A 19984-nucleotide genomic window follows, 5' to 3' on the forward strand; every position below is an offset into this window, starting at 1 on the left:
TGTCTGGCTCTAGGTCAGTGATCACACCATCGTGATTATCTGGGTCATGAAGATCTTTTTTGTACAGTTCTTCTGTGTATTCTTGCCACCTCTTCTTAATATCTTCTGCTTCTGTTAGGTCCATACCATTTCTGTCCTTTATTGAGCCCATCTTTGCATGAAATGTTCCCTTGGTATCTTTAGTTTTCTTGAAGAGATCTCTAGTCTTTCCCATTCTGTTGTTTTCCTCTATTTCTTTGCATTGATTGCTGAAGAAGGTTTTCTTATCTCTTCTTGCTATTCTTTGGAACTCTTAGCAATAAAGTATTTTTAAATTAAGGTATGTACATTGATTTTTAGACATAATGTGTTACACACTTAATAGTCTAAAGTATAGTGTAAACATAACTTTTATATGCACTGAAAAAGCAAAAAGTTCATGCAATCCTCTTTATTATCCTATTCACTTTATTGTGATGGTCTGGAACTAAACTTACAGTATCTCCAAGATATGCCTCTATTTCTCTTCATAGCTAATGTTTGAGCAGTTACTTCTCAAGATACCTCCTGAGGCACTAGCCCGAAATGGCCCCTGACTTGTGGTTAAGAAAATTGAACCAAAACAAGATGAATTTCCCAAGGTCATAAATGAATATTTAAGCTGACCTGCCTCTTGAGAAACCTATATGCAGGTCAGGAAGCAACAGTTAGAACTGGACATGGAACAACAGACTGGTTCCAAATAGGAAAAGGAGTACGTCAGGGCTGTATATTGTCACCCTGCTTATTTAACTTATATGTAGAGTACATCATGAGAAACGCTGGGATGGAAGAAGCACAAGCTGAAATCAAGATTGCCGGGAGAAATATCAATCACCTCAGATATGCAGATGACACCACCCTTATGGCAGAAAGGGAAGAGGAACTAAAAAGCCTCTTGATGAAAGTGAAAGTGGAGAATGAAAAAGTGGGCTTAAAGCTCAACATTCAGAAAACGAAGATCATGGCATCCGGTCCCATCACTTCATGGGAAATAGATGGGGAAACAGTGGAAACAGTGTCAGACTTTATTTTGGGGGGCTCCAAAATCACTGCAGATGGTGATTGCAACCATGAAATTAAAAGATGCTTACTCCTTGGGAGGAAAGTTATGACCAACCTAGATAGCATATTCAAAAGCAGAGACATTACGTTGCCAACGAAGGTCCGTCTAGTCAAGGCTATGGTTTTTCTTGTGGTCATGTATGGATGTGAGAGTTGGACTGTGAAGAAAGCTGAGCACTGAAGAACTGATGCTTTTGAACTGTGGTGTTGGAGAAGACTCTTGAGAGTCCCTTGAACTGCAAGGAGATCCAACCAGTCCATTCTGAAGGAGATCAGCCCTGGGATTTCTTTGGAAGGAATAATGCTAAAGCTGAAACTCCAGTACTTTGGCCACCTCATGGGAAGAGTTGATCCATTGGAAAAGACCCTGATGCTGGGAGGGATTGGGGGCAGGAGGAAAAGGGGACGACAGAGGATGAGATGGCTGGATGGCATCACCGACTCGATGGACGTGAGTCTGAGTGAACTCCAGGAGTTGGTGATGGACAGAGAAGCCTGGCGTGCTGCGATTCATGGAGTGGCAGAGAGTCAGACATGACTGAAGGACTGAAGTGAACTGAAGCCAGTATTTGAGTCCAAGATAGTTTGATTCTAAATCCCGTGCACCTGGTTTTGACGTGATTGGCTTTTAATTCCCTTCATCTCACTCTGACTCCTCTTTCTTGGCTCTTCTTTGAGTTGCAACTTTAGTTAGTTCTCCAAGGTCTGTCTTGAACTATCTCATCTTTATCATCTAACTCCCAACAGATGATCAATAATCATTTCATGCACATTAGCAGGTACACTGCTTCTGGTTACCTATAAGTCTTTGTGGACTCAGCTTCTGGGTATCTCTTTCACACTTCCTCTTTTATTTTCCCACACTATACTAGGTCACATTCTTATTACCACTCACCCATATTTAAATAGCTTCCTGGTTTCAGCCCTCCAAATTTCTTCCATTTAACACACCATCACACTGTTACAAGGTTGCGCTTCATAAAGCTTCCAACTATGTCTCTTCCATTCAAAAAAATGTTTTTAATAAAATTTAAATCTTTAATGATTCTATTGTCCAATGCATTATCAATTTGTCTTGAAGACCTAGAAAGTTATCTTCCATCCATCCCACCTCAAAATCAGGCCAGAGGACCTGATTTTCTTTTGAAACAAAACACATCCCCTATTTTTAATCACCTGTTTTGCTGAGATTTACTCCACTCTTAAATATACCTCATTTCTCTGACACTCTTATTAGAGTTGGGAAAAATGAAAGAAAGCAGAAAACTCAATCTTATCAGATTAAAGGGAATCTTAGGACTTCTACTGCATATCCTAGATTCTCTTTTGCTTGGGGCTATGATAATATGAAGCTTAGGACTCCTGTAGCAATTTATTTCAGTCAAGGGAGCCCACCTGCAGATACGGCACACATAGAAAAAGCAGGACTGAAAAATTAGAATGGTGATAGTATCTGAGTCCTAAATCAAGCTGAACCTGTATCAGGGGGTCTCCCCCAGGACCATTCAATTCACTAATTTTCATTTTGGTTTAGGTCAGTTGTGTTGGGTTTTTAACACTTGGAAGATTAGTATTCCTAACTAACATAAGACTGCTCAGGAAAGTATTAATGTATCAATCCCTAACCACACCTGTGTTCCAGTTACAAGGTGGTTCTTCATTCTTTGTTTTGTATACTTCCAACTTTTCCAGTGACCTCCCTTTCTACCTGCCTCACACATTCTTCAAGCTGCATCCCAAATTTTATTCTTTCCTAAACAATCAGTAATTATTTTACAACCATTTTTAAGCCATTATTCCATGTACTGGACTAGAGATTTTCCAAATGATTTCACTCGATCTTTAGCAAACCAGTGACATTAATCTTCTTATTCCCAATTTAAAAATGAGGATATTAAGGCTCAAAGACTCCACCTTATCTGCTCTTATAAAAGGGAGGCAGTTGATGTAGCGATGAAAAGCCCAGCTCCTGGCTTCAAATCTTGGCACTTTCTGTGTAAACTTGAACCAGTTGCCTAACTTCTTCAACTCACAGCTTTCCTCATCTGTGAGTTTGATATTATAATAATATTTTGGAATTAATACTAGGATTAAAAAAGTAACACGTGTACAATGTTTAGCATAGTGCAGCCAGGTAGTGAATATTTAATAAATGTTTAATTATTACTATTATTCCATTAATAAGTGTTGGAGCAGAAATTAAATGTCTGAATTTTTACTAATCATTATCTATACCACTTACCTTTCTTTAAATCTTTTCTTAGTCTCCCTTTTCAGAAATGATCTATATCTCTTTTGTACTTCCTTAATATATTTGTTGTTGGTGGAATTGTTTAGTTGCTAAGTCATGTCTGACTCCTTTGCAACACCATGGACTGTAACCCACCAGGCTCCTTTGTCCATGGGATATCCCAGGAAAGAGTACTGGAGTGAGTTGCCATTTCCTTCCCCAAGGGATCTTCCTGATCCAGGGATCAAGCCCACTTCTCCTGCATTGGCAGTCAGATTCTTTATCATTGAGCCACGTGGAAGCCCAAAATATCCATAAGGAACACATTTTTATAGAACCCACAATGAAATGACAACACATAACTGGCTCTGCAACACCGTTAGTGCTTTCCACCACTAAATGCTTTGGCAAGTTCTCCCTTTATTATGGTAAGATTCATACTCATGTGTTTTTTAACTGGCTTAAGTCTTTGGTTATCTTCTTTGAAACTATGGACTTCTTAAAGTGAAGGCATCTGTTACTTTTATCTTTCTACTCTTTGCACAGCCACACATAAGATACTGAATCAATAGCGTTTGGTTGATTTGGGTGATTATTAGCGTATTATCAAACAGCTTCTTCTATGACAAGGAAATTCTAATTTTCTTAGAGTAAAAGCCAGTATAAATAGAACATTTGATTATTGTTACACTCTTCTGAATACTTTTAGTGTTTCAAATGATTACAAAAAGCACTAGAGAATAATTGGCATAGTTATGCTCTATGAGCATAATTCCTGAACAAAACTTATCTTAAATATTATTAAGATTAAAGCTATATTAAGTTATTTTTTAAAAGGTAATGGGTTTTGAAGCATCTTTTTATTTCAGTTAGACTGAGGTAATGGTTTTTTTTTCAATGAACAATAGATTTTGATAAAGACCCTACATAAATTCTAAATTAAATTACTCTGATGTCAATGGATCTTTAGCATACACTGAGTATAGAATTAGATTTGAAAAATATAATGACTAGTTATAGTAATAACTTTAAAATTGCATGCTCCATGAAAAATATACTGAGCCTCGGATTACAGTAGATCTGAAAATGCATGCTGAAATAATTCAAACATATGAACTCATAAAGTTTTGCAGTTTGTAATGGCATCTCCTAGTCTACCAGGAGAAAAGCAGCCTTTAAGATGGTCTCTATCTCTTTTCTTTATGCAAGGGCAATCAGTAATTAAGAAAGCTCCATGAATTTTAATTCTCTAAATGAGTGACCACTGAATTTATTAAATCCTGTAACCCAACAGTTAACACCAGGTTACTTTCAGCATTTCATAGATTAGACCCAAATTTAAAAGTATGTGTAAACAGAGGGTGAAGGAAATGGCATTTTAAAATAGCCACAAAGCCATCTGTTTTAATTTACTCATGTTGAAATGACTAATGTTCTCTGAAGATTGAAAAAAAAATTGTTGCTATAAAAGGGTGTGGGAATGATATGAGATAGCATCCATTCTTAACAACTGATCTTTCTAAATTATGTTTACTTTTTTTCTCAAATATAATTGTAGCCTTTCAGTTTCCATAGGATAATGTCAATTACATACATTTTAATCTCTTCTAAATGACTTTTTAAAACCACACAAATCAACAAGGTGAGCAAGTAAAATCACCCATTGCCTACTGCACAATTAAAAGGTAGAAAATACTACAAATTTATTCAGTGTACACCTATGTGTGGAATTAAACAGCAGAGACCGGCAGCCTTGTCCTGGAGCCCACAGTTGGCCTAGGAGTGTAGGGGTTGCAGAATCTAGAAGCCAGTGCAGCAGAGTCAGGGTTGTAGTCATGCTGGAGCAACGGTCAGCAGTGAGGATACATTCGGACCTCCATCCTTCCTGCAAGAAGAATTGCTCTGAGTTGCTGTGTGGTAATGGTAGTGTGGTGTGGTAGCAGAACTCTGGCTACTGAGGAAGGAGGGCAGTGTGGTAGGTGAAAGAAAGGGGCCTAAAGTCTATAGGGTGAGACAGGGCACCCTTGGGAAGGTTTCACTTCTAGAAAAGAGGGGAGATCTTCAAGAGGTGGTCCTTGTAGGCTTTGTGAAGAAAGGAGGAAAGAGTTGAAGATAAGGACCCCAATGAAACAAAATAATATCAAAGAACCAGCAGAAGAGAGATTACCTCCCCCACAAAGTAGTCACCATTTATTAAAGAAACTGCTCTTTTTCTTGACATAACAAAAAAAGAGTCCTCTTGAACTAAGAAGCCAAGGAAACCCCCTGTAAATACAAAATTAAGACTGTCTTTGAAATTTAAAGAGACCAGATGACTTTTTTTTATTATTATTTTGAGCGAGTGAATGAACTACAATATGCTGTAGGTCTAGCCCTGGTCTCATGAATCATTCATAGAAGGGAATGGTCATCCCGCCCAAATATATTTTAAGCAACAATGGAAGACAAAAATGTAGTTGATTTTCTTCTCAGGAGTTCTATTCATTCACTATATAAATTTTCATAGAGTAATGTAACAAATGTAGTTTGCTGAAAGCAAATCAACAATGTTGAGGTTAATCACAGAAAGATTATCTGTCTTGGCCATTTCTAGATTCAATTCATATCTATATTTTTAGCTTCATGACTCCAATACAGAGATGAAAGTGAAAGTGAAGTCGCTCAGTCACGTCCGACTCTTTGCGACCCCGTGGACTGTAGCCTACCAGGCTCCTGTGTCCATGGGATTTTCCAGGCAATAGTACTGAAGTGGATTGCCATTTCCTTTTCCAGCTGATCTTCCCGACCCAGGGATCGAACCCAAGTCTCCTGCATTGTAGACAGACGCTTTACCGTCTGAGCCACCAGGGAAATACAGAGATACTTGTTTACAAAAGTAGAATATAGAAAATTGTCTTTAAAAATCTCATTATCAGCTATCTCAGAATAACATTACTTCACATACATTATCCTGCAAGCCTTCACTTGTCAATGGTGATTTTAATTTATTCTCTTAAATTATGTAAATCCTTTTAGTTCAATTTAAATTAGCTCTGTTGTATTATTAAAATCTGCATTAAATCAATTTTTAATCCAGTTGTTACTGAAATCACAATGAGAATATTTGTTCATTGTTTATTTACTACCCTACTTGCCCTTAATTATAAGTTGCTCAGTACTTTAGTTCCTAAAATGCCTGTGGTACAGATTCCTATAATGCAGGCTCCTGAACATGGCATAGTTCTGACAGTTCTGACCTCGTGATGATCAATTTTCCCTGTGCTTCCCTTTGATTCGGCTATCACAAGCCTTTGTTCTGACAACAAGCCTTAAAATCTTTTGACCTTGACTCTCAACAGAAATGAAAACAGAAACACCAAGGTAATTTTGAGCACTGAAACTTTATCAGGGTGTTCAGTTATAAAGAAGTCAACCAAAAGATCCAGAATGTATATCTTTATATATTTATATGTGTATATTAGATTAATCTATGACTCCATGTCCCCAGCTTGAAAAATTCTTCTTATTAGAAAGACATTATGTATTAGGAAGAAGAGAACATCATAATCTAGAATTAGTTATAGCAAGTTATCTAAACTCTCTGTACCTCTCAGTTGTATCTGACTCTTTTCAACTCCAGGGACTGTAGCCTGCCAGGCTCCTCTGTCCATGGAATTCTCAGGCAAGAATTCTGGAGTGAGTAGCCATTCCCTTCTCCAAGGGATCTTCCTGACCCAGTCATCAAACCCAGGTCTCCTGCATTGCAGAAGGATCCTTTACCATCTGAGCCAACAGAGAAGCCTCTACTCTATCTATACAATAGATGAAATGATACACATTGTACCTTACCAAGATGAGAGATGAAATGACATAAAAATTCAAAAAATGGTTTTGTGAGTTTCAATGTAAATAATGTAATAATGCAAGTGGTATTAACTGATGCCTAAGATTTTGTTGAAGCTCAGATTCTGAGTTTATTATTCTATCATGAAGCAAGACTTACTCAATTCAATCTAAAATTTATTAGTCATTTGAGGAGAAGAAAATTTTCACCTAGTTCATCATTGTATTTCAAAGACATCTTGAATAGGCAGCATATGTAAATTATTCATGGAGATACTCTATTAGCCCACTAAAACTTCCATTGATGAGCACTTTATTTCTTTCAATTGCTTAAAACTTGCTTAGATGTTTCATTTCCAACTGGAAATGCAAGAACCTTGTCTCAAAGTAGCACATACTTTTTTGCATTTAAATAAAAAAGCCTCATTAGTTCAGTTCAGTTCAGTTGCTCAGTCATGTCCAACTCTTTGCGACCCCATGGACCGCAGCTCGCCAGGCCTCCCCGTCCAAAAAGAGCCTCACATTCAGTTATAATTCTATGTACAGGCAAAGAGATGATCTTTATTTTACCTCAAGTTCTATAACTTTGATTCTTTTTGTCCAGAAGATCATTCCATGTCTTCTTAGCCTTATAATATTTGGTCAGTTCCAATTTTTTGGGAAGATAAAAGATCTGTACTTTATCTGCAAATCAAAACAACGGGATACCACCTCACACCTGTCAGAATGGTTATCATCAAAAAGACCGCAAATAATAAATATTGGAAAGTTGTAGGAAAAAGGGAACCCTTGCACACTATTGCTGGGAGTGTAAAATGGTGCAGCCACTATGGGATACCAATATGGAATACCAATAGCCAGTATGGAAGTTCCTCAAAAATCTAAAAATAGATCATATGACTCAGCAGTTCCACTTCCAGGTATACATTCAGAAAAAGACAAAACAACTAATTTGATAAGATACATGTACCCCAGTGTTCATAGTGGCAATATTTACAATAGCCAAGTTGTGAAAGCAACCCAAGTATTCATCAACAGATGACTGGATTAAGAAGATGTTGTATTTATAAATAATGGAATATTACTCAATTGTAAAAAGAATGAAATGTTCCCATTTGCAACAGTGTGGCTAGACCTAGAGAATATTATGCTTAATGAAAACAGAGAAAGAAAAACATTGTATTAATATGATATCACTTATATGTGGACTCTAAATAATACAATGAATGTGTATGTAAAATAGAAACAGATTCACAGATGTAGAAAAAAAAACACTTGTGGTTACAAAAAGGGAGAGTGGGGTGGGGAAGAGTATGAGATTAACCAAAAACAAACTACTATGGTAGGCAATTAATAAGCAACAAGGATGGATATACTATATAGCACAGGAAATGATAGTCATTATCTTGTAGTAATTTATAATGGATTTTAATCTGCAAAAATACTGAATCACTATGATGTGCACCTAAAATACTATGAATCAACTATACTTCAATAGAAATTAATTTATTACAAGTTTTATAGATTAACTTAATTTGTCCTATCCACAATAAATCTTAGGAAGTTTACTCCAAAGCACATTTTAGTTTCCAGACTTTCCAAAAGAAAAGCGAAATATGAAATTAATTCTAAAACAAAGGAAAATTATCCCACCTACTTTTGACTAACATATTAAAATACATTTTAAGCAAAGAAGAAATTTGATCTTTCTATCACAGTCTAACAAGAAAGAGAATTTGTCATTTTGTTTATAATTCTTTCATCCTATTGAACATCAATTATATTTTAAAACATATAATAAATAATAGAATATGTTTTAAATATATTTGTGCCATATGGAAAGATAGTAACACTTTCTCTCAACAGACTAGGGAAACTTTCAGTAACAATGTTTTTGTAATAGAGGAAAGCAATTCCAAATTGTTTGGTCTCTTAGTGAAGAGCTCTATTGTGCTTCTGTGAAATAATACAGAAGAAAAATTTGAAAGATGAATACAAATCATAAAAAGATGATTATTTAAAAGTATTTCCTTCCTCCTCTTCCTACACCATAATTGAAGAAAACTTTTCTTTCTCTAAGGTCTCCTGTGCTACATCATATAGCTATACATTTCTGTGTTATGCTTTTGATAAGAATATTTTTTCCCTGACTCCCCCTTCTAAACTCTCTCATTTAATATATTGAGGTTTTGGCTCTGCTTTCCTAAAATATCATAAATTTTTTAAAAAATTGTTAACTCTAGATAACATGTACCAAACATGAGAGCATAGGTTTTAACTGATTCTTGGCCATTGACTAGCTGGGTGGCCTCAGACCTCAGTCTCTTCATCTGCCAAGTATAAATATTAATACCTTATCTTCATAAAGATAGGCAGCTGTGCCAAATCAATTCCCAAGTTCTTTCTAACTTTCTAAGTTGTTTTGCTTTATTGTTTCTGGTTTCTCTATGACGCTAAGTAAAAGATATCCCCTGACTACATTAAACTGGGTATGCCAAATATTTTTGTGGAGTAAGGTTGAGGATTAATCCTTTTCTAGTATATGCCCTTCCAGTGTCTCCTTTGGTTAGATCTTTGCATGCATGTTTAATTCAGTGCTTTGGCTCTCCAAGTTTTGAGCTTTCTCTAAAGGAATGTTCAATAAAAGGTAATTATTTGTATCATTGTATGAATATAAGGCTTATGCAATATAATAGCTATAATTAGTATTCATGGCTCCAAATTACAAGGAATGGATTACTTTCCTGAATTATGCTAAAATTTTGATTAATAATACTAGGGATGGGATGGCGGGTACATAAAACAAAGAAACACATGCACTAAGAGACAATAGAATCAATCAAAGCACCATAAATGCAGCAGATCAAAGTATCTTATTCCTATATTCCTCTTATTCTTTATGTGTATAGGTTGGGGGATTCACTTAAAAATTATATGACGTTAGGAAAGTGTTTCTGAGATGCACTCTCAGCCACAGCATTACATTTTTTCCATGAAGAGATCTCTTATCATAGAACTAGATTAGAGAAAAGAGGACGTCAGATCCATCACTGTTTATCTTCTTACTGGACGGATGCACCACAAAGCAGCCTGCAATGTTTTCCTTTAGTCAGATGGCCACATGTCACTTCTGGTCTTCTCTTTGAATAAGTGTGTCTTTTCTAAGACTTTCATTTTGTGTATATACCTAAGAAGTTGCTGCTGGGATTTTTATCTGAGCTCTTTAGGCCTGTGATGATGAATTAATCTCTTTCTATTCTCTCCCAGTTCCTCCCCCTGCCCCCATCAACCCCTATTCAAACTACCCCTAGTCATTAGCATTATTGTATCTGTCTTCTTTCTTTCTACCACTTTATTTTTGTTTCTTAATTTCTGTTAGAGTCTATCTCAGAAGCCTTCAGCTCACACCTTTAAGGAGAGTGCACATTTTCTGTGTTCACAGTGCCTACACTGACTCTTCTTGCTGTTCTCTACCTGCCCCAGGCAGTAGTAAATGAAGCTTCTGGCCCCAGGAAGAACAGGGAAGAAGATGACTCTCATTTTCCCCAGCTTCAGGTCTAGCTCCATCTCTCTCCATCCACATGGTCCTCTTGCCAAGTAGAAACCCCACCTACACTTGAGTGTTTTAGCTCTGGCTCCAGAGAGGCCTTCCTATGGGGCATCAGCACCTCCATATCTACTTGAAGGACTCCAGACATGATGTCCCTTCACTCTCCTTTTATCCTATTCCTCAGCAAAGCATACTCACCTTTCTTGAATCCCAGTCCCTCAGACTCCTGACTGCTTTCCTGATCAAATTTGATAAATATAATTCCTTCTAAGGTTTCAGTAGTTCATAATGACTTGATTATTCATCTTTTGCGTTTTAATAGTAACCTGCACCTCTTGGCCCTGAAGATGATGGCCCGGCATCAAATCAACAGGAAGGACACTGAGGTGATGATGATGGAGATGAGCATCAGTGTGTGCAAGTGGGAAGATGTTCACGCGAGTCTTCTCAAAAGGTAAGTCGCATCAAGATATATGAACTGCATTATCTTCATATAGAGAAGGTTTTATGTAATATTTCTGATGGTACTATACACTTGCATATTTGAAAAGTTTTACTGATAAAATGTATCATTATAAGAATATGAATAATAGATGAATTGTTAATACCAGAAGCACCTAGATAAAACATCCTCTTTGTTACTAAGCATTACTTAACTTTTTAACAAAGAAAAAGCTGAGCAATTGAGGCAAATAATGTTTCCTTTCTCTGAATGGGCCTTAGGAGAAAATAAGATAATTAGGTGTAATCAAACATCATCCTTCATTCCTGGCTCCTGGTCCAGGTTCTGTTATATATATCAGTCTGCTCCTGATATCATAGGCTTCAGGAACAGAGACCATGAAGGAGGTTTTTTTGTTGCTGTTGTCATTTTAAAGTGATCCCTAATGGAAAATCCAGGTACCATGGCTAGACTATGCAGGAAAAATCAGGGGATTTTAGCAGAGTCCTTTAGGCATCCTGAAGACAATTCATCTCATTACCAGTGGGAAGGCTCAGTCATAGTGAGCCACATTTCCCAGATAGATGAGTTCTGGCAGAAGAGGAGATGGTGGTCGCAGCCTTGCTGCATGCTGATTAGGAAGGGGACAGTTGTCTCCTGTGGCTGTAAAATATGGACCCCACATGGCGGCTTCCTCTACCTGAGAGATTTTTGGGGAAACACACACAGCTTGAGTGTTATGTTCAGGAGGCATGACAAACTTCTATGCCACAATGTCACAGAGATTAACACACCTAAACCTGCTGTTCAGAGAAGGAAAGGAGGAGTCAAAGGTTTTTGAAGACCCGGGCCCTGAGGTACCACAGTCCCAGTGCTGAGTGAGGAGGTCTCAGCCCAGAGGCTTTTGGAAGTGATCTAAGGAGGCCAATAGGGGTTCTTTCCTAAGGGTAAAAGCAGCATCTCAATTATATAGTCTTTGGGATTTTTCCAAGCTCTTCTGGGGTTTGCAGTTTCTAGTGGGAAGAACAGTAATTTAGTTTAATATCATGTAGCTTCTCATCACACAAACTTCCTAGTTTCTATGCATTGTCACTTATTTCAAAAACTTAATTGACCACCATGGTTGTATTCCCTCCAAAATGCTTGCCTTCTGCTCTCTGCAACTTTTGCTTCTTGTAAACAAACTCACAAATCCCCCATCTATCCATAGATTGAGGTTGTGTGAAATACTACACAAGAAAAATCTGACAGATAAATGTAGTAGTTAAGAGTTCTCCAGAGAAAGAGAACCAATAGGATGTGTAGATAAAGAGGTTTCTTTTAAGGAGTTGGCTCATGCATTGACGGAGTCTGACGAGCCCAGAATCTGCAGTCTGGGTTGACAGGCAGGAGACTCAGGAAACCAGTGGTGTAAGACATCCAAAGCCATCTGCAGGAGAAATCACTCTTGCTCTCGAGCAGGCTGGGTTTTTTGTTCTATTCAAGCCTTGAACTGATTGGATGAGGCCCACTCCCATTATAGAAACAATTTTCTTATTCATCATTCACCAATTTAAATATTAATCTCATCCAAAAACAGTCTCCTGCTGACACACAAAATTAACCATCACAATGAAGAAAAAGAAAAAACAGTTCTTTTTAAAAAATGTTTTCCTTCATTTTCCCTGTCTCTCCCTTCCCTTAATGGCACCTGGCTTTCCCACAATGAAACTGCTGTCCTTGGAACTCTTCTATGGAGATAAGCCATCCCCCTACACACCATGGCCATGGAACTTAGAACAATACTGTCATTCTCTTAGCCACCCAGTGTCACTTCCAGCCTCTTTCCTCCCCCTTTTTTCAGAAAGCCACCTTTCTTCAAGTTTGTGTGTAAAAGTTATATGTTTATAGGTTATGACATCTACTATTACGGCTGTTGCATCACTGTCAATTTCCTGCTGGTCAACCCCTTACATTTATGGAGGGTTCTCACACTGAACTCACAGTATTTCCTCTTCAACTCAGTTCTGCCATAGAGTTGATCTCACTTCCCAAGACTCTGACTTATCCTTAAAAAAAGTTTCTTCACCACTTTGTGACCCCAGAGGACTCCATCCCTCTTTAGTAATACAACCTACATCCCAGGCCCAACCTTCCCATTGAGCCCTTAAACTGAATTCATTCTCTTTCCTTCATCTCCATTACCCAAATCATAAGAACTACTTTCTACTGTCAAGTAAAAGTACCCATTGGTAATGACACTTAGGTAAAGAGTATGAAGCAGGTGGACAATAGAACAGAGCAAGAAAGGAGTAAGCAAGAAATTTTCTACAAATCGGACTAGTTACCCTCTGATCAGTCTACTACTCATGAATCAGTTCTCCTCACTTCCACCAAAACACTGATTCAATGTCGTTATACCCTATACAAAATACTTTAGTGATTTAATAGACAAGTCCTAAATCCTTACCATGGTGTACAGGGGGCTTTATGATCAAAATTCTTCATAAGTCTTCAATATTCAGTGCCTGCTGTTCAGTCACTCGGTCATGTCCAACTCTTTGCAACCCCACAGGCCAGCATGCCAGGCTTCCCTGTCCTTCACCATCTCCCAGAGTTTGCTCAAACGCATGTCCATTGAGTCGGTGATGCCATCCAACCATCTCGTCTTTTGTCATCTCCTTCTCCTGCCTTCAGTCTTTTCCTGCATCAGGGTCTTTTCCAATGAGTTTGCTCTTCCCATTAGGTGGCCAAAGTATTGGAGCTTCAGCTTCAGCATCAGTCCTTCTGATGAATATTCAGGGTTGATTTCCTTTCAGATTGACTGATTTGGTCTCCTTGCTGTCCAAGGGACTCTCTCAAGAGTGTTCTCCAATACCACAGTTTGAAGGCATCAATTTCTCAGCATTCAGCCTTTTTTATTGTCCAGCTCTCACATCTGTACATGACTACTGGAAAAACCATAGCTTAGCCTGTGTATGTACTCTGCTGCATATTCAGTGATAAAGACTTTCAGATTCCATAATTAAACTCTCCTTCCTTAGACCTCACTCCTTCGCATGTTATTCCCCATGTCTGGAGTCTTTTCTGTCTTTATACTTCTATTTACCTAGCAAACTCCTCCTTATCCTTTAAAAACTAAGGCCAGGGGCTTTTTGTTGGATCAGTTTTTCCTGCACCCCTCCCTCTGGAGCAGAGTCATCTCTTGTAATTCCCTCTAGGTCCTACCCTTCCCAGTTTAGGTCCTGTCGCTTTGTATTGCAGTTATTTGTTTGTCTCTGCACCAGTCCTTTCCCCCATAGTCTGAGTTTCCTGAAGGCAAGGTCTGTGTCCTACTCAATCCTCAGCACCTCACATGGTGAATGAATGTAAAGTCTACTTAGAACAGAAGCTGGCCACTAACATGGCCGGGAGACTCAGAGGCTCCCCAGCCATTGGAAGTTGTCCTTGGACTTTTTGTCACGTTCCTTCTTATTCTGCTTTGTTGTCTTTCTGGCTTCTAATGTCCTTTGATACATCCCTCATCTCCCACTCTGTGTTTTCCCTCTGGACATACAACAGAACTTAGGTCCCTAAGCTGCTTAGGGCAGCAATTTTAAACCTCTGTGTCCCAAATATGTTGCGTCATAGAACAAAAAGAGAGGATGGGGTGAAGTTACAGTGAGCTTGCTGGGAATGCAAATTAATACCACATGCACAATATGCATGAATCTCAAAAATCACAACACTGAGGCACACAGATAGACGCAAAGATGTACATGTGCTTAGTCGCTCAGTCATGTCCGACCCTTTGTGACCCCATGGACTGTGGCTCATCAGGCTCCTCTGTCCATGGGGATTCTCCAAACAAGAATACTGGAGTGGGTAGCCATTCCCTTCTCCAGGGGATCTTCCCAACCCAGGGAGCAAACCCAGGTCTCCCACAATGCAGGCAGATTCTTTACTATCTGAGCCACCAGGGAAGCCCATGAACACTGGAGTGGGCAGCCTATCCCTTCTCCATGGGAACTTCCTGACCCAGGAATTGAACCACGGTCTCCTGCATTGCAGGCCGAGATGTACATACATAAACTAACTGATACAGTTACAAGTTGGGATAGTGGTTCTTTACGGTTCTCCAGGAGTGAGGTGAGTTGAAAGTGAGTTGAAAGGAACATTTCATTTCTATTTTTATTCTCTGTTTCTTCATCTGTGGGTTCATTTTGTGAACATTTATCTGTACTGTTATGATCTGTGCTTTTCTGTATTATACAACACACTTTTCTGTATTATACAATATACAATGTAGAATGTCTTGTTATGTTAAAATAATGTTAAAATTTTAATACCACAATGGGAAATCATTTTTTAATTAATTAATTTATTTATTTACTTTTGGCCACACTGGGTCTTGATTGCTGTGTGTGGGCTTTCTCTACTTGCGGTGAGCAGGGGCTACTCTCTAATTGAGGTGTATGGGCTTCTCATTGTGGTGGCTTCTCTTGTTGCGGAGCACAGGCTCTAGGCAGAGTAGTTGCAGCTCCTGAGCTTAGTTGCCCCGTGGAAGGTGGGATCTTTCTGGACCAGGGATGGAACAAGTGTCCCCTGCATTGCAAGGCAGATTTTTTGCATTGCAAAGGCCCAGATCTCACTGGACCACCAGGGAGATCATTTTATACCCAGGAGAAGAGGAAAAAGTTTTCAAGTCTAACAATACAATCTTTTATCAAGAATATGCAAACGTGAGAACTCTTTGTTTTTAGAAGTGTCAACTGGTGAAAGATCTTTGGAAAGCAATTTAGCATTATCCTGTAAGGCTGTAAATGTGCATATCCTATAACTCAGTAATTCCATATCTAAGCCACAGGAATTCTTGCTTATATGTATCAGAAAGCATGTAAAAAAAATAAACATAGAAGCATTGTTCATGAATCAAATCATAAGGAAAAGCAAAAAAAGACAAAAAAGAAACAGTTGGAATGATCCACTATCAGGGAAATGAATAAATAAGTGGCGGCATATTCACACTACCAGACAGTGAAAATAGAATAATACAAGTACTCATATCAACAGAGAAATATTTTGAGAGACAAAATGGTAAATGAAAAACAGTCTCAAGAGACTACATGCAATCATGTTTATAAAGCCTCCAAACTAGCAAAATAATGTATACAGATGTGTTGGAGCCATAAAAGAAAGCAAAAGCACAGCAAATATACAGTCTAGAAGAGTGATTGCCTCTGGGAGGGAGATGCAACTGAGGGTGTCAGGGAGCTGCCTTAGGAATGTCCCTGGGCTAATTCTCAGGGCAAGGAATGGGTTACTATTGTGCTGTGTAACTTGCTTGTGTGTTATCTGTATTCATGTAGGCATATAGATATCAACCAAAGAAAAATTTATCTGTGTTCCTGTTTGGTATGAGCACATCTCTTACCTGATCTCCTTTATAAACCCTCATTAAAGGAAAAACTGATAATGTTAATAACAACAAAGCCTTTTTTTCCTAAAGCACAAAGCAAAAAAGAGCTGTGAGCGAATAAAAGCTATCTACCCATTTCTGAGAGAGAGAAAGTGGGTGGAGGGGATTGCTGAGGAAGCATGGCAGAGGAAACAGTGGCCAAAATATATCCTTTGTGGATAAAGGCACAAAGCTGGGAGAGGCAGAGCTCTACAGAGCCCATGGGGAGACCCCAGGCTCCGGAGACTGTGATAGAGATGGGAGTGAGAAGTGGAGCCCAAGTCAGGGAGGTTCTTTGAACATTGCTATATAAAAGTCTGATCCACTCAATGTCCCTCCGCTGACCCGGGTAGAAAATTCCTGGATGGAAAAGTTGCATACTCTTGGCAAAGGCTGCTTCTTGGTGAAAGGAGCTCAGGTTAGATTTTAGCACTCCTTTCAGGGGGAGCTGGGACCTCCAAAGCCTTTCTGCAGGTCTGCAGGTGGAAACATTTCAGCTTTCTGTTCCCAGGGAAAGGCTTCAGTTGAATCTGTTATCATTTGCCCATCTCCTGTCCTGCTTTCAGAATACTGTTGCTATTTTCTCTTCTTAGCCCTTGGGTTTTTGCCCTTTTATTAAATTCCTTTATCAAGATGGAGGGGCGGGAGCAAGGTGGCAGGGGATTTCTGGCAAACTTGAATATCCAGTCCCCTGTTAACCAAAGTCTATGTAAATTTTACAATAAAAATAAGGAATATTTAATCAAATTAAGTTGAGATAAAATGTTTGTGTACACATTTAGTGGGTTGTTAAAAATGAAACAGAACTGAAAATATTAGGATATATCTTATGTAGCAAGAGTAGGTACTGTTTCTTGAAATGTGTATATTATTTAAATATGGTTCTTATTGTGGGTGTGATTTTTTTCAGTTTGAAAAACTCTCACTTAAATATAGCTCTCAAAGGCCAGAATGGGGCTTCTGGGTTCAGAGGTGCTGAAAGTTTTCTGGATCAGGGGGCTGGAAAATAGCCAGCCACATACTAGTTCTAAATCAGTTGCTAGATTGGTGAGGATCAGCCCTATGAGAGGAGAACTGAGTGCTCAGGGCTGAGGTTCACAGTAATTTCTGATAGTGTGCTTGCGTGCTAAGTCACTTCAGTCACGCCAACTATTTGCGGCCCAGTGGATTGTAGCCCGCCAGATTCCTCTGTCCAGAGAATTCTCCAGGCAAGAACACTGGAGTGGGATGCCATTTCCTTCTCCAGGGGATCTTCCTGACCCAGGGATTGAACCTGCATCTCTTATGTCTCCTGCATTGGCAGGTGGGTTCTTTACCACTAGTGACCTAGGAGGCCCTTCTTATATCCTCTTGTAAAAACATCATTATTCATAGATGAATAACTAAACACATAAAAGGGCAAACAAAATTTATTAAAGTTTGCTGACTTTCTACAGTGTGGGCAGGCACTGCCTTAGGGTTTTACTGAGAGAACCAAAGAACTGTCCTAAGAAAGAAAATTATTGTTATCTCACTAAGTTGTGTCCGACTCCGCTGTGACCCCATGGACTGTTGCCCACCAGGCTCCTCTGTCCACGGGATTTCTCAGGCAAGAATACTGGAGTGGGTTGCCACTTCCTTCTCCAGGGGATCTTCCCTATCCAGGAATAGAACCCAGGTCTCCTGCATTGGCAGGCAGATTCTTTACCACTGAGCCACAAAGGAGGCCCAAGAAAGAAAATGCTACATCATTAAAAGTCTAAGGTTGGGACAATTGAAAAAAACAGTTCTATATAACGATCTTAGTATGTTCTAGTGATACCAAAAACCAGAGGGATGTTATGTATGTATAAAATTTAATTTATTCTATTTCATTGAGGCAGGTTGAAATGAGAATCAAATGCAATCATTCAGGGAAAATACTTTGAAAATGAGAAAAAGCAATATACAATTTTAATGTAAGATAAAACCTCAGATATCTGTGGTCCCTTATGATGTGGGGAATGTAAGGATATTTTTTTTAATCACAGAATGAGTAGGAGGGGACATTTGCAGGGTTATATTTATGCTTTCATATTTTGGGATGGGATTCTAAACAACCTCAAACGTTAGAATATTTTCCACCCACCAGAAATGCTGAAAGGTCAGCACAGCCAGCTACAGAGTTTGTTACTAACAAAGCTGTTTTTCACATCTTCTGTATGATGCTAGTTTATTCATTGTTCTTCTCTCTGGGTGACCTTAGATAAATGATGCTTTCTCACCTCACTTTCCACATTTGTGATTATAGATATACAGACATGGAATTACAGGTGTTGAGCCAGCTATAGAAGATTCCTCTCAGTGCTAACTGTCCGTGTAAATCCTCTATCAGCCTAGTGACCTGAGCCCATTTTCCCCTTGAACTCGTTAATCAAGTCCTTTCCATGAACCCATCTTCCAATCAGTTTAACTGTGACAGCCACCCTGAGACATGATCCTTCCCATGGCTCCCAGATCAAAAGAGAACAAACTCTACGGGAAAGTATTTCTGGCCAATTCCAGAAAGCAGTCATTGGCACACTGTAGTGCTCAAATAACGTGAGAAAAACCAATTCACATACCACTATATTTTACTTGTTGATTTTAGAAGAACTAGAATCTGTGCCTGCGGCAGAGGAAGGACTCCCATGAGCATGTAAGTTGAGATCGTCAACTCCATCATGTACTGTACTTCTAAGTGCTGAGGTCAGAAAGGGAAAGTTTCCATTGATTTCTAGCAGACTATATGGCTTCATGAGATTGTTCTTGACCTCATTAAAATGAAAAATCTATCTCTAAATGGGAAAAAGAAACTGAATTATAAAAATATTAAAGATAAAGTTGGAATTTCTAAAAAAAAGAAAAAAAAATGATTGGGGATAGTGAAGGTTCTTCTAAGCAACATTTTAAAAGAAATTTTAAAATTTTAAAAGAAAATGTTAGATTTGACCCTATAAAAATTAATGTACAAAAAATAAGAAAAATGTGTGTTGATGTATATAAAAAATTAAAACACACTTTAAATATTTTGCAATTTTAGTTGTCATATATACCTCAAGAAAGCTGAAAAGATTAAAAGACCAACCACTGATAGAATGCTGTCAATGTATTAATGAATACACATTTAATATCTAGAAAATATGAAAGATTCTATGAGTTTACAAAAGTACACAAATAGGAAATAGAAAAAAGTTGCAAAGATGCATAGCTAGAAAAAGAAGTAGCCAATAGCATCTGAAAAGATATTCAGCTTGATAAAATCATGTAAAGATTATGTATTATTGGTCATCGTAGTTGTTGTTCAGTCATTCAGGCATGTCCAACTCTCTGCAGCCCCATGGACTGCAGCATACCAGGCTTCCCCATTCTTCACTATCTCCTGGAGTTTGCTCAAACTCATGTCCATTGAGTCTGTGATGCCATCCACCCATCTCGCCCCCT

At 38.4% G+C, this 19984-nt stretch overlaps 1 long non-coding RNA gene across 2 annotated transcripts in view; it reads left to right on the forward strand.

Moving 5' to 3' along the window:
* The window catches only part of LOC123333265, a 180167-nt gene that overhangs the window by 37352 nt on the left and 122831 nt on the right, over positions 1-19984 (forward strand). For both annotated transcript variants that reach the window (XR_006550522.2, XR_006550520.2), the window contains exon 3: positions 11008-11139. This is a non-coding gene — a long non-coding RNA (uncharacterized LOC123333265). The remainder of the gene's footprint in view (positions 1-11007; positions 11140-19984) is intronic.

Source organism: Bubalus bubalis, chromosome 4 (assembly GCF_019923935.1).
Source record: "Bubalus bubalis isolate 160015118507 breed Murrah chromosome 4, NDDB_SH_1, whole genome shotgun sequence".
Classification (NCBI taxonomy): Eukaryota; Metazoa; Chordata; class Mammalia; order Artiodactyla; family Bovidae; genus Bubalus; species Bubalus bubalis.